The sequence below is a fragment of the Emys orbicularis genome, chromosome 1, assembly GCF_028017835.1.
Source record: "Emys orbicularis isolate rEmyOrb1 chromosome 1, rEmyOrb1.hap1, whole genome shotgun sequence".
NCBI lineage: Eukaryota > Metazoa > Chordata > Testudines > Emydidae > Emys > Emys orbicularis.
This window is the reverse complement of record NC_088683.1, coordinates 15494375-15521828: the sequence shown is the minus strand read 5'-3', so window position 1 is coordinate 15521828 and position 27454 is coordinate 15494375.

Here is a 27454-nt window from a genome sequence, read left to right as displayed (position 1 = left end):
TGTGAAATCAAATATATTATTCAGCCAATGTTACTGAATCTGCTTCTGTCAGTATTTATACCACAATGGTAACCAAGTGCCTTGAGGGTAACCAGCTCTTTCATTGTAGCTTTTTTTTTTTTTTAACTTACCTTTTCAGGCCTGAAGGCCAGGACCTTGTGCAATATTACATAGTGCCTTTCATCTGAGGGTCTCAAAATGATTCACAAAACTTAAGCACAAAACTTCATGTCACCTCTATGAAGTACGGTGGGTTGTAGGATGCCAGTCACTGCAGTATAGACATTCATATACAAGTTTAAATATAAGCATACAACTCACCAAAATGGACTATTTTTGCCACTCTAGGATTCAGCTCCTTAAATCTGTATCCTCCTATTACATAGACCCCTAGGCTTCTGCAAAAAGATGGGATTTAAATTCAGGCTCTAAAACCACACATTCTGACCTGCGTCGATAGACATTACCACAGATTAGGCCACTGAGATGTCCTCACCCTTTAAATGTTTGAGCACTCTTCCCCTTCCCAGTAAAAAGCCTCAGTTGTGTGTTGATTTCAGTTTTGCAGTGTGAACAATCAAGCTAGCCGAGCTTAAATGAGCTTCTCTGTGTCTGTGGGTACGTCTATACTTACCTCCGGGTTCAGCGGTAAGCAATCGATCTTCTGGGATCGATTTATCGCATCTTGTCTAGACGCGATAAATCGATCCCGGAAGTGCTCGCCGTCGACGCCGGTACTCCTGCTCCGCGAGAGGAGTACGCGGAGTCGACAGGGGAGCCTGCCTGCCGCGTGTGGACCTTTGGTAAGTACCTTTAAGTTCGAACTAAGGTACTTTGACTTCAGCTACGTTATTCACGTAGCTGAAGTTGTGTATCTTAGTTCAAACTGGGGGGTTAGTGTGGACCAGCCCTGTATCTCCTTCTCTGCTGGGTGCAGCTAGACCATTTGACAATGAAGAATTTCGGTTGCATGCCTGTCCAGTGCTCCCATTGCCTGAAGAAGAAGAAGAAAAAGTAGCCATAAAAAGAGGGAGAAAGTTCGCCTGGAGACACAAAGTGACCGACTGCTGCTTTTTGCTGCTGGGACAGTGTGAACCAGCCAGCTAGACAGGAGGAGCAGCAATTAAAAAGAAAACAAAGGAACGGGCTGCTGCCTGGAGCTACTTCAAACAAAGCAAGGATGGGGAGGTAAGTAGCCCTATCAATTAACCATGTGCAAACATAACAGGAGTACTTGTGGCACCTTAGAGACTAACAAATTTATTAGAGCATAAGCTTTCGTGGGCTACAACCCACTTCTTCGGATGCATATAGAGTGAACCATATATTGAGGAGATATATATACACACACATACAGAGAGCATGAACAGGTGGGAGTTGTCTTACCAACTCTGAGAGGCCAATTAAGTAAGAGGAAAAAAACTTTTGAAGTGATAATCAAGATGGCTCAGTACAGACAGTTTGATAAGAAGCAAGTGTGAAAATACTTACAAGGGGAGATAGATTCAATGTTTGTAATGGCTCAGCCATTCCCAATCCCTATTTAGCCCTGAGTTGATTGTGTCTAGTTTGCATATCAATTCCAGCTCAGCAGTCTCTCGTTGGAGTCTGTTTTTGAAGTTTTTCTGTTTTAAGATAGCCACCCGCAGGTCTGTCAAAGAATGGCCAGACAGGTTAAAGTGTTCTCCCACTGGTTTTTGAGTATTATGATTCCTGATGTCAGATTTGTGTCCATTAATTCTTTTGCGTAGAGACTGTCCGGTTTGGCCAATGTACATGGCAGAGGGGCATTGCTGGCACATGATGGCATATATCACATTGGTAGATGTGCAGGTGAACGAGCCACAGATGGTATGGCTGATGTGATTAGGCCCTATCATGGTGTCACTTGAATAGATATGTGGACAGAGTTGGCATCGGGCTTTGTTACAAGGAGAGGTTCCTGGGTCAGTGTTTTTGTTCAGTGATGTGTGGTTGCTGGTGAGTATTTGCTTTAGGTTGGGGGGTTGTCTGTAAGCGAGGACAGGTCTGTCTCCCAAGATCTGTGAGAGTAAAGGATCATCTTTCAGGATAGGTTGTAGATCTCTGATGATGCGCTGGAGAGGTTTTAGTTGGGGGCTGAAGGTGACAGCTAGTGGTGTTCTGTTATTTTCTTTGTTGGCCCTGTCTTGTAGGAGGTGACTTCTGGGTACTCGTCTGGCTCTGTCAATCTGTTTTTTCACTTCAGCAGGTGGGTATTGTAGTTTTAAGAATGCTTGATAGAGATCTTGTAGGTGCTTGTCTCTATCTGAGGGATTGGAGCAAATGCGGTTATATCTTAGAGCTTGGCTGTAGACAATGGATCGTGTGGTGTGTCCTGGATGGAAGCTGGAGGCATGTAGGTAAGTGTAGCGGTCAGTAGGTTTCCGGTACAGGGTGGTATTTATGTGACCATCGCTTATTAGCACAGTAGTGTCCAGGAAATGGACCGCTTGTGTGGATTGATCTAGGCTGAGGTTGATGGTGGGATGGAAATTATTGAAATCATGGTGGAATTCCTCAAGGGCTTCTTTTCCATGGGTCCAGATGATGAAGATGTCATCAATGTAGCGCAAGTAGAGTAGGGGCGTTAGGGGACGAGAGCTAAGGAAGCGTTGTTCTAAGTCAGCCATAAAAATGTTGGCATACTGTGGGGCCATGCGGGTACCCATAGCAGTGCCGCTGACTTGAAGGTATATATTGTCCCCAAATGTGAAATAGTTGTGGGTGAGGACAAAGTCACAGAGTTCAGCCACCAGGTTAGCTGTGACATTATCGGGGATACTGTTCCTGATAGCTTGTAGTCCATCTGTGTGTGGAATATTGGTGTAGAGGGCTTCTACGTCCATAGTGGCCAGGATGGTGTTTTCTGGAAGATCTCTAATAAATTTGTTAGTCTCTAAGGTGCCACAAGTACTCCTGTTATTTTTGCGGATACAGACTAACACGGCTGCTACTCTGAAACCTGTCATTATGCAAGGCACTGCATTTAGCCGTATGGAGTGGAAATCCATCAACTTCATGAAAAAACTCGTACAGATACAGACAGACATCATCTTCCTTTCCAAATGCAAGCAGATGGACATCATACCAAAAGGACTAAAGGTAAAAAATCCATTACAATCTACATATCACACAGACTATGCTGAGAGACTGTGTCACACACTCTCAAAGAAACTGCGAAACCACCTGATCAGCATCCTATACAACAAACAGGGAAAGATTAAGAATGAGCTCTCAAAACTGGATACTCTCATAAGAAACCAACCTTCCACACAAACTTCCTCATGGATAGACTTTACAAAAACTAGACAAGCCATTTACAAGACAAACTTTGCCTCTCTACAAAGGAAAAAGGACACTAAACTATCTAAACTGCTACATGCCACAAGGAGCCACAACAGTAGTTCCCTTAACCCACCCAGCAATATTGTTAACCTTTCCAGCTATACTCTTAGCCCAGCAGAAGAGTCTGTCCTATCTCGGGGCCTCTCCTTTTGTCCCTCCAGACCCACGAACATGATACAGTTCTGCGGTGACCTAGAATCCTACTTTCGACGTCTCCGACTCAAAGAATATTTCCAACATACCTCTGAACAGCATACTAACCCACAGAATCCCCCCTACCAGCACTACAAACAAAAGGATTCTGCGTGGACTCCTCCGGACGGTCGAAACAACAGACTGGATTTCTACATAGATTGCTTCCGTCAACGTGCAAAGGCTGAAATTGTGGATAAGCAACATCACTTGCCCCATAACCTCAGCCATGCTGAACACAACGCCATCTACAGCCTCAGAAACAACCCTGACATCATTATCAAAAAGGCTGACAAAGGAGGTGCTGTCGTCATCATGAATAAATTGGAATATGACCAAGAGGCTGCTAGACAGCTCTCTAACACCACATTCTACAGGCCATTATCCTCTGATCCCACTGAGGATTACCTAAAGAGACTACACCATCTGCTAAAAAAACTCCCTGACAAAGCACAGGAACAAATCTGTACAGACACATGCCTAGAACCCCGACCAGGGACATTCTATTTGCTACCCAAGATCCATAAACCTGGAAATCCTGGACGCCCCATCATCTCAGGCATTGGCACCCTAACATCAGGCTTGTCTGGTTATGTGGACTCTCTCCTCAGACCCTACGCTACCAGCACTCCTAGCTATCTTCGAGATACTACTGACTTCCTGAGGAAACTAGAATCCATCGGTGATCTTCCAGAAAACACCATCCTGGCCACTATGGACGTAGAAGCCCTCTACACCAATATTCCACACACAGATGGACTACAAGCTATCAGGAACAGTATCCCCGATAATGTCACAGCTAACCTGGTGGCTGAACTCTGTGACTTTGTCCTCACCCACAACTATTTCACATTTGGGGACAATATATACCTTCAAGTCAGCGGCACTGCTATGGGTACCCGCATGGCCCCACAGTATGCCAACATTTTTATGGCTGACTTAGAACAACGCTTCCTTAGCTCTCGTCCCCTAACGCCCCTACTCTACTTGCGCTACATTGATGACATCTTCATCATCTGGACCCATGGAAAAGAAGCCCTTGAGGAATTCCACCATGATTTCAATAATTTCCATCCCACCATCAACCTCAGCCTAGATCAATCCACACAAGCGGTCCATTTCCTGGACACTACTGTGCTAATAAGCGATGGTCACATAAATACCACCCTGTATCGGAAACCTACTGACCGCTACACTTACCTACATGCCTCCAGCTTCCATCCAGGACACACCACACGATCCATTGTCTACAGCCAAGCTCTAAGATATAACCGCATTTGCTCCAATCCCTCAGATAGAGACAAGCACCTACAAGATCTCTATCAAGCATTCTTAAAACTACAATACCCACCTGCTGAAGTGAAAAAACAGATTGACAGAGCCAGACGAGTACCCAGAAGTCACCTCCTACAAGACAGGGCCAACAAAGAAAATAACAGAACACCACTAGCTGTCACCTTCAGCCCCCAACTAAAACCTCTCCAGCGCATCATCAGAGATCTACAACCTATCCTGAAAGATGATCCTTTACTCTCACAGATCTTGGGAGACAGACCTGTCCTCGCTTACAGACAACCCCCCAACCTAAAGCAAATACTCACCAGCAACCACACATCACTGAACAAAAACACTGACCCAGGAACCTCTCCTTGTAACAAAGCCCGATGCCAACTCTGTCCACATATCTATTCAAGTGACACCATGATAGGGCCTAATCACATCAGCCATACCATCTGTGGCTCGTTCACCTGCACATCTACCAATGTGATATATGCCATCATGTGCCAGCAATGCCCCTCTGCCATGTACATTGGCCAAACCGGACAGTCTCTACGCAAAAGAATTAATGGACACAAATCTGACATCAGGAATCATAATACTCAAAAACCAGTGGGAGAACACTTTAACCTGTCTGGCCATTCTTTGACAGACCTGCGGGTGGCTATCTTAAAACAGAAAAACTTCAAAAACAGACTCCAACGAGAGACTGCTGAGCTGGAATTGATATGCAAACTAGACACAATCAACTCAGGGCTAAATAGGGATTGGGAATGGCTGAGCCATTACAAACATTGAATCTATCTCCCCTTGTAAGTATTTTCACACTTGCTTCTTATCAAACTGTCTGTACTGAGCCATCTTGATTATCACTTCAAAAGTTTTTTTCCTCTTACTTAATTGGCCTCTCAGAGTTGGTAAGACAACTCCCACCTGTTCATGCTCTCTGTATGTGTGTGTATATATATCTCCTCAATATATGGTTCACTCTATATGCATCCGAAGAAGTGGGTTGTAGCCCACGAAAGCTTATGCTCTAATAAATTTGTTAGTCTCTAAGGTGCCACAAGTACTCCTGTTATTTTTGCGGATACAGACTAACACGGCTGCTACTCTGAAACATGTGCAAACAGGCAGACAGGCAAACAGCTTAGCTCGCACTGAGGGACGATAGCCAGCAGAGGGAGCACAAATACAGCCAAAGGCAGAATAGTGCCCTCTGCGGTGCTGGCACAGAGCCAGGAGAGGCAGATCGAGTGCAGACATAGGCACTGACTCTGTGGGTGCTCCGGGGCTGGAGCACCCACTGGGAAAAATTAGTGGGTGCTCTCCACACATCCTCAGCCAAGCTCCCCTACCCCTTCACTCCACCTCCTCCTCCCCCCCAACCCACCAAGCTCGTTGCGTCCCCGCTCCTCCCCCTACCTCCCAGTGTTTCCAGCTCAGCCGCCACCAAACAGCTGTTTGGCGGCGTTAGCAAGCTTCAGGAGGGGGGGGGAGGTGAAGTAACGTGGCGTGCTCAGGGGAGGAGGTGGGGAAGAGGTGGGGCCGGGGCGGAGATTTGGGGAAGGAGTTGGTATATTGGCAGGGAGGGGGAGGAGTTGGGGCGGGGACTTTGGGGAAGGGGTTGGAATGGGGATGGGGAAGGGGTGGGAAGAGGCGGGGCAGGGCGGGGCCTAGTGGACGGGGTGGAGTGGGGGCAGGGCCAGAGGCAGAGGGGAGTTGAGCACCCAGGGGAAAGAGGGGAAGTCGGTGCCTATGAGTGCAGATAGTGCAGTAACAACAAATAGTCTCCCTGTGGCAGAAAAGGCATCCTGGAGGGTGTGAAGTCCAACAGGACAGCAGAGAAAATGGCAACTTTTGGGGGCCAGATTGGTGAATTAGACGGCAACTGCAACTCCAGGGTGACGTACCTAGAATGTTTTGAGCAATTTGTAACCTGCAATGCCATTCCAGATGGAAGAATTTCAACCTTACTGACAGTGATAGGTCCAAAGGCATTTGCACTGCTGCATGACCCATTGTCACCAACTGGGCCCGGAACTGCCACGTATACTGCAATTACTGCAGCATGGTGGGAAGGTTGTTCTCCTATCCCATCGATGATAGCAGAATGGTACTGGTTTCATCAGCAATATCAGGAAAGCGTGGTGTTGGTAGCACAGTTCATTACTGCTCTAAGAAAGTTGTGAGAGCATTGTCAGTTTGAACAAACATTAAGTGATGCCCTGCGTGACCAATTTGTGTCTGTTTTATGCAATGACCAGGTCTAGAAGAAGTTATTAACTTCAGAGATTATGTTCAAGAAGACTGATGAAGTAGCAATGGTCCCGGAGACTGCAGAGAAGGAATTTAGTGCAAACTGAGAAGTTTATCTCATGAATCAGTGAGACACAGGACTACAGGTATGTAAGGAATTTCCATGTGGCCATTGTCTGCAAACTACATATGCTGAGAAGGATGCTAGGCACATCCGGTTATTTGCAGGATGTGCCAGAAGAAAGGACATATCGCCGTTATCTGTCGCACAGTTCAACAATCAGCAACACGGAGTAACCGTTCAGCCAAGAAGACTTCTATGAAGACTGAACCTAAGAAAGGATGGAAGTAGGAATTCATAATGTGGAAAAAGACAAGAGCTCTAGAGACACTGACTAAGATCCATCGATACATGTTATTGGAAGCTGGAGTCAGAGATGGCATCTGGGTCACACCTGTGATTGAAGGAGTTCCAGAAGAACGGGGCTTGATAATGGAGCTACTGTTTCACTGATTTTTGCATGCGTCACCAGACATTGTCACAAGCTCCTTTGGAAGAAACCTCCATGGTTTTGAAGACTGCCCCCACTGCAACTTGAGACCATTGCTCCTTGTTCTGTCATCTGCTACCACTGAGAACAGCCGAGATCCATCCTCTTTGGAACCCCACTTCAGGTAGTTGAAGGCTGATATCAAATCCCCCCTCACTCTTCTCTTCTGCAGACTAAACAAGCCCAGTTCCCTCAGCCTCTTCTCGTAAGTCATGTGCCCCAGCCCCCTGATCATTTTCGTTGCACTCTGCTGGACTGTCTCCAATTTGTCCTCATCCTTTCTGTAGTGGGGGGCCCAAAACTGGACGCAATACTCCAGATGTGGCCTCACCAGTGCCGAATAGAGGTGAATAATCACTTCCCTCCATCTGCTGGCAATGCTCCTGCAGCCCAATATGCTAATGCAGCCCAATATGCTGTTAGACTTGTTGGCAACAAGGGCACACTGCTGACTCATATCCAGCTTCTCATCCACTGAAATCCCCAGGTCCTTTTATGCAGAACTGCTACTTATCCAGTCGGTCCTCAGCCTGTAGCGGTGCATGGGATTCTTCTGTCCTAAGTGCAGGACTCTGCAGTTGTTCTTGCTGAACCTCATCAGATTTCTTTTGGCACAATCCTCCAATTTTTCTAGGTCACTCTGGACCCTATCCCTACCCTCCAGCATATCTACCTCTCCCCCAGCTTAGTGTCATCTGTGAACTTGCTGAGTGTGCAATCAACCCCATCATTCAGATCTTTAATAAAGATGTTGAACAAAACCGGTCCCAGGACTGACTCCTGGGGTCCTCCGCTGGATACTGGCTGACAACTAGACATTGAGCCGTTGCTCACTACCCGTTGAGCCTGACAATCTAGCCAGCTTTCTATCCACCTTATAGTCCATTCATCCAATCCATACTTCTTTAACTTGCTGGCAAGAATACTGTGGGAGACCGTATCAAAAGCTTTGCTAAAGTCAAGATATATCACATCCATGGCTTTCCCCATATCCGCAGAGCTAGTTATCTCATGATAGAAGGCAATCAGGTTGGTCAGGCGTGCCTTGACCTTGGTTCAATCCATGTTGACTGTTCACCTTCCTCTCCTCCAAGTGCTTCAAAATGGTTTCCTTGAGGACCTGCTCCATGATTTTTCAAGGGACTGAGGTGAGGCTGACCAGTCTGTAGTTCCCCGGGTTCTCCTTCTTCCCTTTTTTAAAGATGGGCACTATATTTGCCTTTTTCCAATCGTCCGGGACCTCCCCCAATCGCCACGAGTTTTCAAAGATAATGGCCATTGGCTCTGCAATCACATCAGCCAATTTCCTCAGCACCCTCGGATGCATTAGATCTTAACCCATGGACTTGTGTATGTCCAGCTTTTCTAAATAGTCCTTAACCTGTTTTTTCACCGCTGCTCACCTCCTCCCCATACTTGCCCAGGACAGCAGTGTGGGAGCTGACCTTGTCTGTGAAGACTGAGGCAAAAAAAGCATTGAGTACTTCAGCTTTTTCCACGTCATCTGTCACTAGGTTGCCTCCCCCATTCATTAAGGGTCCCCCACTTTCCCTGACCTTTTTCTTGTTGCTAACATAGCTGTAGAAACCCTTCTTGTTACCCTTCACATCCCTTGCTAGCTGCAACTCCAGTTGTGTTTTGGTCTTCCTGATTACACTCCTGAATGCTAGAGCAATATTTTTATACTCCTCCTAGTCATCTGTCCAAGTTTCCACTTCTTGTAAGCTTCCTTTTTGTGTTTAAGCTCACCGAAGATTTCACTGTTAAGCCAAACTGGTCGACTGCCATATTTGCTATTCTTTCTGCACATTGGAATGGTTTGTTCCTGCGCCCTCAATAAGGCTTCTTTAAAATACAGCCAGCTTTCCTGGACTCCTTTCCCTCTGATATTAGCCTTCCAGGGGATCCAGCCCATCAGTTCCCTAAGGGAGTCAAAGTCTGCTTTTCTGATGACCAGGGTCCGTATTTTGCCACTCTTCTTTCTTTCTTTTGTGAGGATCCTGAACTCAACCATCTCATGGTCACTGCTGCCCAGGTTGCCACCCACTTCTATTTCCCTTACTAATTATTTCCTGTTTGTAAGCAGCAGGTCAAGAGGAGAACGGCCCCTTGTTGGTTCCTCCAGTAGTTGCACCAGGAAGTTGTCCCCAACACTCTCCAAACACTTCCTGGATTGTCTGTGCACTGCTGTATTGCTCTCCCAGCAGATGTCAGGGTGATTGAAGTCCCCCATTAGAACCAGGGCCTGTGTTCTGGAAACTTCAGTTAAGTGTCCGAAGAAAGCCTCATCTACCTCATCCTCCTGGTCCAGTGGTCTATAGCACATGCCCACCACGATATCACCCTTGTTGCTCTTGCTTCTAATCTTAACCCAAAGACTCTCAACAGTTTCATACATACATACGGATTCCCATTTTACAAAAGGCTCAAACTGAGGCAGGGGGGAGTTAAATGACTTTCCCAGGGTTATACGAGTGAGTGGCAGAAACCTATTGCCATCGTATGCTCTAATTAGGGTTACCAATTTTGGTTGGATGAATTCCTGGAGATTTCATCACATGACATTACCTTTAATTAAAGATTCCTTTTTAATTCCTGGAGACTCCAGGACAATCCTGGAGGGTTGGCAACCCCAGCATTAATTGCTAGTTTTTTTTTCTCCTGGATAAATGCATGTAAAAACTAGATATCACCATCTTGTTAATGCCACCTGAGTGGAGCAGAGAAACTAGCCTATTAGTCTATCAGCATATAGTCAAGATTCTCTAGCATTTTGCCCTCAGCTTTTTCTGCTGTATGACAAACATGATCAAATGCAAAGAAACTGAGCAAAAAAATAGCCATACAAATCTTGCTACACGGCCTATAGGAAGAGCTTGCCTGAACACAACAGGAAACCAGTGTATGCAGCATGCTGCTTTTGAACACAAAGGATTGATTTGTGATCCGGCCAGTCAAATTGGGAATTGTATCTGTGATAATAGTGGTATCAGGCAGAGGGAAGCTATTTTTAAAAGAAGTGCCCACAGGGCAAAGGGTAGCCCCCAAGGGGGAAAGTAATCAGCTCTGCTTTGTTTACATGTAAGCCTTCAGGCTGTCATGGCCTGCCAGGACTGGCCAGCATTCATTGCTGTAGTTACAAGTGCTAGACTAGTAAAGACAAGGAGAAAAAAAAATGCACAGGAGGAAAGAGAGATGTATTCAGCATATGAATAAACATTTTTGAATCTGTGGTTCACCTTTGTGTGGTTGAACGGAAGCCCACCATATCAGAAGACTGTAAAACTAATTTCCCCTGTATGCCTACCTTGTTACAAAATACCAGCTCTACAGCTAATGCCTCGAATGAGGTTCCACAGCTTCAGTGACATAAAATGTGTTCTAGAATGTGCATGCTGGCTAGTTATTATTGAGATGTATCCTCCTTTTATTGTCCAACGGGTCAAAAGCAGTTAGGTGCCCAACTCCCATTGGTTGCTGTGGATCATTCACTCAGCTTTCAGATCCATGGGATTGTTAACGGCTGCACAGGAGAAACCACTTAAAGTGAGATAGAAGGTAGGGTGAAGAGTGAAAGCAGGGGAGAGGGCTGTAGTGAGTTGGGGGCTCCTAGTGAGGTAGTTTCAGGTGAAATGTCAGAGGGTACTATTGGATAACTGCAAACAGAGATAGGCAGCACCAGTCATTTTTGCACATAGTACCCCAATTCCTGGATGCATGAAGCAGGCATGCAATCGTGTGCCTACCCATTTTTTAAAAATCCTAGGGCATCACTTTAACTTTTGATGCATATTCATTGTGGGATAAATGTGGAACAATTGAAAAATTCAAACTCTCTGAATAAGGGCTGGGATTTCCTGAAGGGGCCCAAGAGAGTTAGGAACCTGTGGTGTGTTAAGAATTGTGTAAAAATTACAAGCTGTCACTTTAAATCCTAAAGGGGTGCCTGATCCTGCTTGTAGGCTATGGGGCTCTGCAGGAAAGCGTGTGATCTGTGTTTCAGATAGTCTGCAGAAAGCCATCCTAGAGCCAGGCAGGTTGAGCTGTTCCTCTCTTTTAGGGAGAAGCCTGCTTTGTTAGGGTTACCATATTTCAACACTGAAAAAAGAGGACACTCCACCGGGCCCCCGCCCCCAGCCCCGCCCCAACTCCGTCCCTTCCCTGCCCCCATTCCAACCCCTTCCCCAAAGTCCCTGCCCCAACTCCGTGCCCTCCCCTGAGCACCCCACATTCCCCCTCCTCCCTCCCGCCCCCCGGGCTCCGGCTGCTGCTGCGCTGGGGAAGTTGCTTCAGCCCCCGCCGCGGTGGAGAGCGGTGGGAGCCGGGAAAGTTGGAGTCCGGGGAGGAGGCGGCTGCACGCTTGGATGCTGCCGCCGCCTCTGTGCCCCCGCAGATCGGGGGAGTTGTTAGTTTTGCTGCAGCCACTCGCACTCGGGGTCCCCTTACCATGCCTCCCTATTTTCCCGGACATGTTAGGCTTTTTGGAAATTCCTCCTGGACGGGGATTTGAGGACCAAAACGCCGTACATGTCCGGGAAAATCCGGACGTATGGTAACCTTAGCTTTGTCTCTCTCTGTTTTGGGGTTCTTGTGTTAGGGTTCTGAATTCTAAGAAATACAGTTACATTGGAATCTGGCAGCAAGAGAATTTTATATTTTTATCTATCTTTCTATGTTATGCTTTGAAAATAACCCAGTTCCCACTGAAAGTCAATCTGATGTAATTAAGCACTGTCCTATTTGCTGAAATGATATGGAGAGTACTAGCACAAGTATTGCCAGTATTGCTTCATCAGCACAGCCAGGCATTTCTGCTTGCCTGGTGAACTTGCTGCTAAGACCAAGCAGTCCTTTTTGGACAAAGTGGCTGGGAAAACCAGGTAGTCTCCTACTTCTTCAGGAAGTGACTTTTGGCTATAGGCCTTATGGATTCTGCTGACATTTTAAAGGAAGTAGGCTAGAGGGAGACAGACACATATGAGGCACTTTGAGTAAGCTACTGAATCAAGTTGCTGCCATTATGTTGTTGACGTATCAGTTAAATAGCAGCCTTGTAATCAGACTTGAGTTGTTTCCTAAAAATGCTATAGTTCTTTAACAAAATTTTGCTCATGCCAACATACAAAACATTGTGAATGTGTCAAATCAAAGCACAGACAACAAACATAGGAAATATTGGATCATTTGTTACCTGATTAGTAGATGCTTAGAAGTTTATGCCCTTGTGTGCACACAACTCCAATGAATGTTAATGGAAGTTATGTGCATGCTTCAGGGAAGGCTAGACTTCTTAAGAAGCGTTGTTCAAATTAATTATTACAGTGATAGGTCAAAGTTAAATCACTTATCTTGGCTTCCTCTGCATTAAAAATAAAGCTGTAGGTATGAAAGACACGCTTGAAACAATACACAGTACCTAATGCCCAGATCCGAGGCAACAAGTGTTAATTTTACTACATGCTTGGCCAAAACAACAAAAAATCTCAAGCCGTCAACACTCCATCACTTCTCAGGGGGAAAAAAAAGCTGAAAACGAAAGGTCAAAACCTGATTCATCCATACAACTCATTAGAGTCAAGAGAGCATTTCTCATCGCTGCTTGACTGAGAACAAATAGCTCATTAATCTCGAACATATCCATCTGAAAACCTTAGTAAATTCAAATGCAATAATGACTGACATGATAAACAACGTATCTTGCACAACACATTTACCCGTTAAGCATCTCATGCCAGCAGGCACATGGCTTACTAAAGAATGGGGGATTTGGGAAGGTGACACTTGTAAGAGATGAACTCAAAGGCAGGCAGGCCCACAGATACACACAGTCACTAACTGGAAAGAAGAAAGGAAGGGACATACAGACAGTGTCTATTTATGAAGGATTGTTTCTTGACTATGGGCCAAATTCTGTGTAACTGTAATCAAAATTTGGCCACTTATGTCTATCATTACATACAATTTAGCCTCTAGCTATTTAAGGAGGCAGAAGAAAAGCAAGCATCAGCATATGCTGACTAATGCTTCTCACAGAGGGATGTAAAGTTATGTTAGTAACTAATGTGATAAGGTGTTTGCAATATGGCCAGTAATGGGGCCATTCATTGTTAAGTCAACATTTGATCTCCCGGTTATGTAGCGCCGACAGACTCCAGTTGGCAACAGCGGCAAACCTTGGACCCCTGAAGCTTGCTGCATGAGCTAAAAGACACCTCTCTCTTAGCCAAGGCTGTAGCAGGTTCAACAATCTCTAGCTGGTCTAGGTGGGGGACAGAGTGCCACACCAAGCAGGCGTGGGTTACACTTACGGTAAGCACATGGTAACAGGCATAAATGTAGTCACATCATGGCTCTATTGGCCAGATGTTGTTCTCTTTTACATCTGTGAATCCTCATTGGCTTCACTCACTTCTAATCCCAATGACTTTGGTGGGCTGGCAAGGGGTCTAAGCAAGAGCAAGGTTTATCTCTGTAGACTTGATTCTCCACTACCCCGCACCTCGTATGGTCAATTTCACCTAGGTGAAGTGAGGGCAAAGGTAGGCTTTACTCTCACTTTGATGGTTGTAAATGACCAGTGCAACGCAACGGGGGGGAAAAAAAAACAGACCGTGTGTGTCTTGACGATCCCTCCAAGTTCCATTTTGAGGAGCTCCTTCCTATCTTCTTCCCTGGAGAAATACATGAAGTACCTTGCTACACGTGAGCAAAGTTGTACAATTGCATTGTGAAAGGTTTACCTTAATGCCTAAAGGGGAGGCTTGCGAAGTATACCACCTCACACATGGCTGTGGAGCAGAGGAGTCTTATGTTATTTAGAAGATACTTGTTTTGTGGAAAACACTCAGGGCCACCATTCTGCCCTGATTTACACACATGAAACCCCGTTGTTTTCAATTCAGTGGAAAAAAATTGGTCCGGGGGGAGAGGGGAAAGGAGAGCTAGGGGTCACGGGGAAAAAAAATCTAGAAGTCGCTGTTTTATCAGAAGGGTTTGTTAGACTTCTCTTGCAATCAGGAAAGAAAAATTTCCCTCATCTAATCCCCATAGAAACCTGCATGCTCTTGCTAAGTCTTCATCCACTCTTCAATCTCAGTGTATAATTGCTGTGTCTTCACTTTGCTCTCCGCTCTCCTAGGGTACACTTTCACTGCCGCTGGGGTGTGGTTTGCCTGTGTATATGTACCCTAGCTAGCGCTCTAAAAGTAGTAGTGAGGATGAAGCATTGCAGGCATCAGCATGGGCTGCACAAGCCCGTTTGACCTCCCTGTGTACGCACTCACTTGTGCAGCCCACGCTGATGCCTACAATGCTGTATCCTCGCTGCTATTTTTGGCGAGCTCGCTAGAACACAGCTCACGTGGGTACATGTACATGGGCTGAAAATCCCCCCCCGCTGCAGCATAGACATATCTTGAGTGTAGAATTAACTCAAGCTTGACTGCTGAGCTTCCAGACATAGCTGAGTTCCAGCTAATGCCCCCAAATCAGTTCCAGTTTTGCAAAGCGGAGAAGGTGCTAAATACAGAACACCGTCTACTCAGCTAAGGCAACATATGGAATTTTTTGTTTAAAAGCAAGTGAACTTTTGTGCTTGTGTGATGGCCCTCGCTTGGGGTTGGTTGGTAGGGGAGCACCGCCTAGTGGTTAGGACTTTAGGCCGGTAACGTGTAGGGGGTCGTTGGAAGGGGAGCCCGGGCCCTCCCGCTCTACCAGTCTCTGACCCAGGGACCTTTGAGGGCTATCAGTGTTCTGACAGCCAAGGAGGCTTAAGGCTGTCCTCCCTAGGCCATTTCCTACCACCTCCCTGCAGTTGTCCCAAAGTCGTCGTCTGGTGTAAGGCAGCGTGAGGACAACTGCCTCCTCCTGGGGTATGGCCCGGCTTCCTGGGCCAGCTCAGCCCAAGGCTTTCCCCTGCTGGGGTAGTCCAAACAAAACTAAAGGGGATCAGTCCAGTCCAGAGTTCATATGAGAGGGCAATGCTTCCCTCTCAGCCTGTCTCTGCAGCAGGTCCTCTCTTCCCGCAGAGAGGGGTTTTGGGGCAGCTGTTTTGGGAGAGATTCTGCCTTCTCTCAGCTCGTCTTCCTGACGCTGCTGGTAGCAGGTCTCCTCTCCTCTCTGGTCTGCCCCCAAATGAGCTGCTCTTCTGCCTTTTAGCTCCAGCCATAGATGTGGCAGGGCGAGGCTGGCTGAGCCCAGAGCAGTTCCTTAGCCTCTTGTTGCTCAGTGTGGGGTTTTTACACCCCATCACAGCTTGTGAAAGGTGGATTTGGCTCCACAGCCCCCAGACTGAAGTTGTGAGTTTAGCAGTAGAACAGGCATTGCATAGGGCAGTGGAAACAGAAGCTTGTCCATGCTTGGGAGTAAGAACTGCTCACTCTCCATCCCCATTAGTTCCTTAGCTTCTCTGCTGAGGCTGCTAACAAGAGTGTCTGTATGCCAGAGACTATCATTTATAAATGTATCCATTCCCTCCTTTTCCTCCTTAAATGTTTGAAATTATTTCTCCTCATGTTCTGGTCCATTAAGAAGTCCTACCAAGTCTTCTCCCTGAGAGCACCACAAGCAAGAGCAGAGGCAGAGGGACAACACAGTTGTCAGAAAGGGAAGAATCAGATACGCTGGATATTTCCCCCCCGGGAAGCATTACTTGGCACACTTTGCTATATATGGGTGCTTCTTCCTAATCCAGCAACTGATGAATGATTTTGTATTGCCCTATAAAAAAGACTCATAGAAAAAAGAAGTTATAGACTCACCTCTTAAGCTGTCTGTAACTAGTTGCAGAGGGATCCTTGTGCATTGCACAAGGCAGATGTGAGAATAGACCAGAACGTTGACATTATTGCCTTCCTGCTGACCTGTCTAGTATTGCACTGTGATTATTACAGATTCTCCGGTCTGTTAATAGATACCTTCTGCCAAGCCCCAATGCTGTGGGCATGCTGTGAAATGTAGAAGGTCCTCTGCTGCTGTGTGGGGGAACAGGTGTACTGCTTCTTTAAATTGGTTGGACTTGCCAGACTGCAATGAACTGGGAGAAGTTCTAGACAAAAAAAAGACCGAAAGAGGGTCTTTATTAAATTTAACAGGAGTTTTGCTGTTGACTTTCAATGGGGCCAGGATTTTACTCAAAGAGTCGTTCAGAGATAATCTGGTTTTCCTTATTTTAATAAGGTTCCTCATTCAGTATCAGAAGAAAGGACTTTTTCTGAGGCCATTGTCACATGACATTGTGTAGGATACAGAGAATGCTACTGTGTGTGTGAATCCATGGGGATTGAGGCTACCACCACCAAAAGCAGCTGACTGCCTTTTTAGTAATGCAGTTAAAACGTATGCTCAAACCTGTTAAAAGTAGTCACGGTTTACTTTACCTGTGCTGTGTTACATCTGTCTCTTTAAATAAATCCTCCCTGCTTTTCACCAAGGGTAAGTCTACACAACAGTAAAACACCCATGACTGGCCTGTGTCAGCTGACTGGGGCTCAGGCTGTGGGACTATAAATTTGCGGTGTAGATGTTCGGGCTCAGGTCCAAACGTGTACACTGCAATTTTATAGCCCCGCAGCCCGAGTCAGCTAACCTGGGCCAGCAGCGGGTGTTTTATAGCAGTGTAGACATACCCTAAGACTCACTGCATGTACAGGAGAGGCCATACCTAGTGTGGGCTGTCAGAGAGAGGGTTTTAATGTGCTGTGTCTACCAAAAAGCAGCTTTCAATCTTCTCCAAAGAAGTGACCCACCACAGAGGGATCATTATGTAACCCCCTGCTGAGTGTGTGTTACAGAGCCCTGTCTGTGCCCATCCAGGAAGTATATGAAGTATTACAGTCCAAGTCTACAGAGCTTAGTTTAGGCTGGCATAGCTGTAGAGGTGCCTGACATGTTGGCAACAAAGGTGGCCTTCATAGTTACTCATCACATTCGTGTCTCCAGAGAAAGTTTGTCCAGATTTCAGGGACATTTCTCAGCCCTTTCAGTTACTTGCCGAGTGTTAATACATATATATTTCCTTCTTGTGCCTTGCACAAAACAAGCTCCTGTGTGGTTCCCTGAATTAAACCAGTATGGATTGTTCAAAAACTGTGTTACATTCTCAGTAAACTTTGTTATCTGGGTGGTGGGGGGAAAGATGTAGTGCTATTTCTCTCAGAAAATACAGATTTTGTGCACTGTGAAAACCCAACTGTATATTTCTCAAGACACTGCCGGGGTTACATATGAATGCAAAGCAATTTCAAGGCTTCCCCCCCTGCCAGCCTATACATGTTGTAGAACACAAACTCTTTGGGACATGGACCACATCTTAATGTGGATTCTGCTGTGGCCCTCTGAGCGTTACAGCAGTATCCGTGTTTAATAACAAAGGAGACCCATTGAGGAATCTGATCCTATAATGCTCTAGGTAAGGAAGACAAAATATCACAGGAGAGAAGACCTTAAGGGAGACGAAGGACATACATTTGAGAGCTGAGCCTCGCAATTTCATCATCAGTCCCACAGAAAGGAAGTTCTGATAATGGACTGGAGGATTTGGTCTTGGTAAGTAAAATACAAGGTAACTGTATGCTTGAATTCTCTCCTTAGATGTTAGTTTATTAGGTTAATTGGATAATAAAAGATATTCTTTCACTACTGAGACCTCTGCTGCTTTATGCTTCGAGCTTGGTCTCTTGGCCTTGGGATCCTGATGCTGATGTTTCCATTTGTTTCTCCATTATCTAGTGAATGGTTCAGCACACAGCAGAGCAAGCACAGTATGACCCACTTCGAAACTCCATCCCCGCTTTTCAACATCGTAACATGGTCTTTCCCCAGGCCAAAGCTACTCACTGGAGCGCCACATGCTATATTTGCATCTATCACCTGCAAATATAATCAGCCAGCGCTTCTACTGGTGCACTTCGAACTGGGTATCATTCAGTTCTGTGAGTGCTCGATGGGTGAAATTCACCTCTGTGTAGAGGACCAGCGCCAGTCTTGTGGCACCACCAGTCTCACATAAACCCTTTTGCAAAGGGGTGCATTTGATCCAGTGGAACTAAGGGCTGCAGAAACATGCCCTCTTCATCTAAGCTGTGAATGGGAAGTGAAGATGAGTTCTTCTACACCAGGCGAATAGAGATAACCTTGGGGCACAGTTATACACTAATTTCAAAGACTGGCAAGTGTGTGTGGAGGGAACTAGAAAGTTTCTACTGAAGTATAATTAAGACTGTTTTCAAGTGCAGTTGTAACCTTAAAATGGAAGAGTAAGGGAGTTAAAATGGAACCATTTACAAAGCAGTAAAAGCTCCGCTGCATGAGGCCCTCTGCGTGTACAAAATTATAGGATTGGAAACCATTCAGCCAGTCCAGTGCCTGAGTGGCTCGAGGATCCTAAAGTGCTTTTTTAATGTTTTCTATATAGAGGAGAGAACATAAGGGAGGGATGGGGGCGCGGGGGGGAAACACTTGGGATGAAATAAGCACAGATCCCACACACTCCTCCTTTCCTCCCAAGCCTTTTTAAAGTTTGATTCAAACGTGGGTGGCAAATGTGAGGCCTGCTGGCTTCCCCCTTGGCTCTAGCAGATGCTGTTCCACCCTGAATGAAGGCTGTCTGCACGGCTGCCTCAGTTTACATGCAATTCACATTTTCAATCGTTTCTTTGCAACCAGCAGTGCTAGACGTGATTTTTTTTAAATGGATGCTTGCATTCTGAAGTCATCCCGTGACGCTGGGTGTCTCACATGCTTCTGCCTTAATTGAGTTCTACTCACGGTTGGATCTGAACCTTACCCAAGGGGAATGAACCTTCAGGAGCTCAGATGAATGTGAGCTGATCAGATTTTCAACCTCTGTATGATGTACTACAGGCAATGTCTTGTTCTGGCGTCTCAAATGGGCAGAGTGCGGTTTATGGGTGGAACTTGGGAGAGTATCATTTTCCCCTCCCCTCCAACATTCAAACCATGAAAAAAAAGTCCAGTTTACATATGCCTCTGATCTTCCTAGTTTCAGCTGAAGTACTGGCCAATGGACATTTCCAGTGTTATTTCTATGTTGGCTGAAAACAAAACAGTGGAGGTTTATCAGAGCAGACAGATTAAGCAGTGCCTACCCTGTTTTAAGAACATAAGAGCAGCCATACTGGGTCAGACCAAAGGTCCATCTAGCCCAGTATCATGTCTTCCGACAGTGGCCAATGCCAGGTGCCCCAGAGGGAATGAACAGAACAGGTGATCATCAAGTGATTCATCCCGTCGCCTAGTCCCAGCTTCTGGCAAACAGAATTAGCTACAGCAGGATTTACAATAGGCGTCCAAATGCACCTTTGTGTGTTATCCATTTTCAGATAACACCAGCCTCCACTAATGAGGTGTCAATGCGACAAGCAACCTGTTCTCCAGATATTAATAAGAGCTGCATCTTACTGTTTTATTATATAATGACTTTCATCTCTAAGCACTAACAAACTTCACTTCAAGGAGTGAAGAGGCTTTGTCTATGAATCATTTCACCCTTCTCTGAAATGTGGCCTACTCTGGGGAGGAACGTGGAATCTATATAACAACTCACCACAATATTACACAACAGTTTGCAGCAGAAAGTGAAGAGGTATGCTATGCCCAGTTCAAAGGTTAGTTAAGAAGATCTTAATTGAAGATAGACACCAGAACTAACTCCCGTAAATCTTAAAGACAATCCTCTAGGAATGTTAATGACTACAAGTGAAGTTAAAAGGTTACTCGATTATAGTCTATAAGCATCTAAAGGGAAACAAATATTTAATAATGGGCTTTTCAACCTATGAGAGAAAGATAAAACAGAATCCAGTGGCTGGAAGTTGCAGTTAGACAAATTCACACTGGAAATAAGGCATACCTTTTTAACAGTGAGAGTAATTAACCACTGGAACAATTTACCAAGGGTTGTGGTGGATTCTCCATCACTGGCAATTTTAAAATCAAGATTGGACTTTATTTTCCTAAAAGAGATGGATTAGGAATTATTTGGGAGAAGTTCCAAGGCCTGGCCTATGTTATACAGGAGATCAGACCAGATGATCACAATGGTTCCTTCTGTCTTGGAATCTACGAATATATGGTCAGAATGTCCACCAAACAATTATAACAGAAGGGGAAAAAATAAAAAGAAACATATAGAGAGAGTAGATGCACTGCTGCTCAGGCGTCAAGTCTTACGGGGCCAGCATGTTCAGAGCTATCTGAACCACATACCCCGTGAAATAGAATATTTCCATTTTGTGGAGCTCCGATCAGTTATTTCCTTACCTTCTCAGTGGAAAGGGCAAAAGCAAAAACCCTGTTTTCAAAACCCCTGGAAATTGGGGAAGATCGGGTGCAGATCCAGACTCTGCAACTTGGGCCTATTTGCACTTCTATGAGCTTCAAGTGCTCAGTGGGGCTATGAAATATGGCCTTACATTTTGTGCATTTAATACTGAACAATAAATCCATGGTAGTGAAACGACACATGACAGAATATCTAATATACACTGGAAGAAAAAAATGTAATGATTATAGATGGAATATTTTAGGGATCTAATCGTTAAAGAGGTTGGCAGGATCTCATCCTCCACTTTTGTGAATCTAGCCCTTCATGTCTTTTTTTTTTTATTAAAATACTCAGAAGTATTTAATTTGACCCGACGTGTTTTGTTCTCCCTTTGGATTTTCCAAAAATTCCCAAAAATGTAGTTAGACCCCAACCATTTATCATCGTGTTTTGGAACTGATGGGTGGGAATGGGAAATGAATGATTATAGCATTTAGCCACTAGGGGTCTCCAAAACTGAGTGGTAGCAGGAATCCTGTTGCAGTTCCCAGATTGATATAGATGCCTGTCTGGAGACCTGAAGAGCCTAAAATGTCCTTGCCACTGTTGCCATGGTATCTTTGCCATACAAAAGAAAAAACTGGCATAAAAGAAATGTATTCTTTAGACAATAGTATGTCTGAAGAGTTCAGGAGCTGTCTTCATTACAGCCTGGCAGGCCCCAATTCACTGCATACTCTTCTTCTAGTCTATTCATTGTCGCCCTCACAGCTGCAGCACTGGGAGATCTTGGAGGCAGGCTCTAGGGCTTGAGAAATCCCACAAAAGACTGTCAGGCCGAAAAGCCTGGCGGTTAGGTCGGGACGTGATCTGGACAGGGAATAGCTGGCAGTGCGGCGCTCATGGTTGTTTTACATTTTCAGAGTTGTCGTTGAATCATAAAAGCGTCAAGCACCACTTGTGACTCATTTCAAGTGTGAAAGAAGGCCTTAAGTTAAACACCACATATCACACACTACAGGGCCCCTAGCTACGCCAAAAAAGTTTTTACACAATTTTCATACGACAATCTAGTTGTCTCTATGTTTAGGGCCCTATAACATCAAGGCTATTGAGATCAGGGCCATTTCCACTGTCATTGTACATTATATTCTGTCACTTGTCAGTTGCCTCACTTACCATTCCACTGCCACGGATTTAATCTCCAGTTCTCTATGCACCAAGTTGAAGGCCTTGCAGTTTTCATGTATTATTCACTTCCATTTGCTATACTTGTTAAACAGTATATGTTCATTGGAGTTAATAAATCACCATTTACTCCACCCCCCCCTTATTTCCCAGAAAAGAGTTATTACTCCATCTCTCTCTACCGACAGCGGTTTTATAGTTACCACAGATTTCTCTGTATTCATGAAGCTATTTATCACTGTACCTGTCTTAAATATTAGCACAGTAAGCTTCCTCTAAAGGCTTAAGTTATAACCTGTCTTATGTATGTGGAGGCATACATGTGTCTGATATGAAATTATTTGAATTTCCTCCCAATTGGTTGGGTGACATCTCCCTCAGCTTAGAAAAGTCAAGGTTATTAATGTGTTCATCAAAGAAAAAACATTTTCCTCTTGATGTGTTTAACGGAGAAACAAGGGACTGAATCCTGAAGGTCTAACTCACTTTTACACATCAGCTGTTGCTCTCATCGACTCCCGGAGGAGTTTTACCTGAGTAGGTGTGGAAGGATGGATTGTGTTTGGCCATTACGTATGTGCATAAGGGAAGAGGCTCTTCCCTACCGTTTGTGTTCCTGCAGCGTGGTCACATGGACCGGGAATTGGGCTGGGCCGCAGAAGTACAGCTGATTGGCAAATGCTAAATATTTTCACTGAAATGCTTTGAAAGCTTCAGGTTTTTTGACTAAAAAAGTTATAATTTTTGTTTCTTTCTTTGTTTCCCCCTGCAACAGGACATGTGCCATTCCATCCTGAGATGCCCCAGGAACCTTTCAGACTCTCTCCATTGGCTGGCAACTTCATGTGGTTTATTTACACTTCCATCACCAATACCAATAGTCTCCCATGCAGCAATATTATATACAGCACATCTCTACCTTTGATCCTTTCCCACAGGACTGGGGAGGATCAGAGGTCTCCCTTCCTTGAGATCTCTGAACTCAGCTAGCGCTGATTACTCTCTCTGGTGTCTCCTTCCTGTCGTCCTTCTACCCCTCAGGGGATGGACTCCCTGATCAGCCAATTAGCTTCCACATCCCCAATCAGCCTTCTCCAAGAGAACAGACTCATGCCTATGAATCATAGAATATCAGGGTTGGAAGGGACCTCAGGAAGTCATCTAGTCCAACCCCCTGCTCAAAGCAGGACCAATTCCCAACTAAATCATCCCAGCCAGGGCTTTGTCAAGCCTGATCTTAAAAACCTCTAAGGAAGGAGATTCCACCACCTCCCTAGCATTCCAGTGCTTCACCACCCTCCTAGTGAAAAAGTTTTTCCTAATATCCAACCTAAACCTCCCCCACTGCAACTTGAGACCATTACTCCTTGTTCTGTCATCTGCTACCACTGAGAACAGTCTAGATCCATCCTCTTTGGAACCCCCTTTCAGGTAGTTGAAAGCAGCTATCAAATCCCCCCTCATTCTTCTCTTCTGCAGACTAAACAATCCCAGTTCCCTCAGCCTCTCCTCATAAGTCATGTGCTCCAGCCCCCTAATCATTTTTGTTGCCCTCCGCTGAACTCTTTCCAATTTTTCCACATCCTTCTTGTAGTGTGGGGCCCCAAACTGGACACAGTACTCCAGATGAGGCCTCACCAATGTCGAATAGAGGGGAATGATCACGTTCCTCGATCTGCTGGCAATGCCCCAACTTATACAGCCCAAAATGCCGTTAGCCTTCTTGGCAACAAGGGCACACTGTTGACTCATATCCAGCTTCTCGTCCACTGTAACCCCTAAGTCCTTTTCTGCAGAACTGCTTCCTAGCCATTCGGTCCCTAGTCTGTAACAGTGAATGGGATTCTTCCCGTCCTAAGTGCAGGACTCTGCACTTGTCCTTGTTGAACCTCATCATGTTTCTTTTAGCCCAATCCTCTAATTTGTCTAGGTCCCTCTGTATCCTATCCCTACCCTCCAGCGTATCTACCACTCCTCCCAGTTTAGTGTCAAAAAAATGGAGATATTCCTATCTCATAGAACTGGAAGGGACCCTGAAAGGTCATTGAGTCCAGCCCCCTGCCTTCACTAGCAGGACCAAGTACTGATTTTGCCCCAGATCCCTAAGTGCCCCCCTCAAGGATTGAACGCACAACCCGGGGTTTAGCAGGCCAATGCTCAAACCACTGAGCAATCCCTCCCTCAGATCAGAGTGTCTGGCACACCTTACTAGCTCCCAGCATTCACACCCTCCCATTCGCAGTGGCAAAAACCTAAACACCTGCTGGGGGGGGGGGGGAAGAAATTTTAGCAAAAATGTAATTAAAAAAAGCCATTTTTCATTCAAATACTATGTTTAGAGCTGGAAAAAAAATTCATCTGCTCCGGAGACCTGACCTCTGCTCCTGGCTCCGTTATTCACTTGCTGCTTAACCTTGGGCAAATCACTCTCCGTGCCTCTGTTTCACCTCCTGCCTTTTGTTTGGTCTATTTAGACAGCAAAGTCTTCAGGAAGAGTTTGTCTCTTACTCTGTGTTTGTACAGCACCTATTACTACAGGGCCCTGATCTCAGTAGGGGCCTCTAAGTGCTATTGTAACACAAACAGGGAGTACAATCCCTCTTTGTCCTAATATCTTCCATTCCACCAGCCACAGGGGGGAGCTCTCATCACCTTCTCCAATGGTGCTGCTCTGCTGCCTAGTAACCCTCAGGAGAAATTCTGGCTGAGCACTATGGTATTCTATTTATGGTAACTTTTTATCCTCCACACACAGACCTGATGGTCTCATTGTTATCTGTAATTTACAGTAGAAAGAAAAGCAAGCAATGGTGATTGTAGAAAATGCCTTCTTGTGTCGCTCATTTAGGACGAGAGTGGGAAAACTCAAAATCATGGTCTAAGCCTGTGACTTCAGAAGTACAATTCTGGCTCACTGTGTCATCACAGGTAAGTCGTTTAGTTTGATATTTTCAAAGCCATCAAAGGAATTTGGATGCCCAATTGCCCTAGGCAGCTTTCAAAAGCCCAACCGGTTATGAGGAATTTTCTACTCGGGGATCTTCCCTGATTCCAATTATCAGTGCGTAGCCATTGATATAACTGCACTGATGCAAAACCTTTAGCATAGACAGGCAAAAGACATGATTTGCACTGGTGCAGCTTAATCCCTTTTTCCGACAGGGGTAAGCACCACTAGCTTTGCCTGTCTATCCTAGGGGTTGGGTCAGTGCAGCTACACAGGTGACTGGCTGCCAGTGGATGAAATCAGGGCAAATCTTCATCATAGACAAGAGTTAGCTTCTCCCTCTGTAAAACAAACCTACTTTATGGGGTTATACAGGCAAGTAAGTATACTTACCTACTTCACATTGTGAAGATTAAATTCATCAGTATTTGTACAGCTCTGTGAAAGACACAGAACTAACGTAGATGAATGGAACTGTACCTCCTCAGAACACCCTGGAGTTTTATGGAAGTTCAGGTCTGGATTAAAGCTGTGTGGGTCATAGGACAGTCTCTGTCCATAAGGATTATTACTATGTTCTGCTTATCAATAGATGTGGTATTATCAACATATTCAGCACACTGGATTTCTGCAGATTTCAACGTGGGAAGGGTTCAGTTGGAATAGCTCCCTAACATTTGAAATTAGAGAAAACGTCAGTAAGGTAACCATGTGACCAAAAGATTTTAAGAAATAACTTTTCATTTCCAAGAATTTGTGCCTAACATCATCAAAAAGGAAAACAAGGGACCAAAATCTCTGATGATACACTCTCAAGCCCTCTAAATGAAAAACGACAGAGTGGATAGGGCCCTAATTTAGGATTTGAAGATGTGGGGTCAAGTCTCTGCTCTACCATAGATTGCCTATGTGACCTTGAGACAGTCATTTAGTGCCTCACTTTTCCATCTGTAAAGTGGGGATAAAAGCAATTCCCTACCTCACACCGATGTTGTGGAGATTATTCTTGGTTTGAAAATGGAAACCCCTTCCCACTAAAAAACAAAAAAACTTGCATTTTTCTAAATGTGTTTTATCCCAAACTGAGATGAAACATCAACTCTCAAAATTTTTCATAGCAAGATTTTTCAAGACAAATTCTATTTCAGGAGAACCAAAATGAACTTTTTCAGCTTCCCAGTGTGAGAGATCACAGATCACCAACCTGTTGGTACCAGCAGGAAGTGTGGGCAGATCAAAAAACCCTAACATAGCATAGGTTCCACCACAAAGCTCCCAACTGGACGAGGTGTCTGTCCTCTCTAGTTGGCTGAGATTCACTATTTAAACCAGAAGGAGGCACAGGAAGTTGTCTGGGCAATTAGATGAATCCCTGGCTGGCTCCTACATTAGACCCTGACCTCTCACCTGACTCCGGAGCCCTGACTTGTTCCTGATTCCTGCCTTCCTGTCCTGTGCTCTTCTGCCATGTTTTAGATCCCTGCTTCTACACCCCACCCTAGTAACTGACTGTGACCCTTGGCTTGACTCCTGGCTGCCCACATAGAAGGCTCTTATCAGTTTCACAAATGAAGATGACAAGAGCCTTCCAGCCTGGCTCCAGGGCTGAAGAGCCTGAGCATTCTAGCTCTGCTTCTGTGGCCCCAGAAATGGGCAGGGACCGGGGGGGGGGGTGAGGGGGAGAAGCGATGGGGGAAGTTGAGATTCAGGGCCCCCTTGGAAAGCTTTTGTCAATTTTGCTGACAGAAAGTAAAAAACAAGAGCCTTGTACGTGGGCAGCCCTGGGAGCTGTCATTGTGGTTTACATGATGGAGAATTTAAATTTTTCAAGAAAATGAAATTTTCCTGTGGAAAATTTGTTTCATATAAAGGATATTTTTGTTGGAAAAATCATTCTGACAGGATCTAGGATGATAAATATGTTAAAGATCATAAGACAAGGTGGGTGAGGTAATGTCTTTTATTGGGCCAACTTCTGTTGGTGAGAGAGACAAGCTTCTGAACTTCCACAGAGCTCTTCCTCATGTCTGTATCAGCTCGAAAATTTGTCTTTGTCACCAACAGAAGTTAGTCCAATATAAGCTATTACCTCACCCACCTTGTCTCTCTAATATCCTGGGACTAACACAGCTACAAAGATGAAAAACCCAACAACGTTCAGAGGAGGTATATATATGTGCAAGCTCTCATGTATGCTGACACAGTTAAACAATCAAGTACATTAACTGTACTCGTAACTTAGGAGTAACTTCTGATTTTAGGAACAATCCTGAGGCAAGGGTGGTGCCTAAATTCTGCCATCCTAGGAGTAGCCCAGGGAAGCACTGTGACTCAGGCACATCTCTGAGTCATAATTTCACTTCAGCTTCCTTTATGCTCCTAAGGATT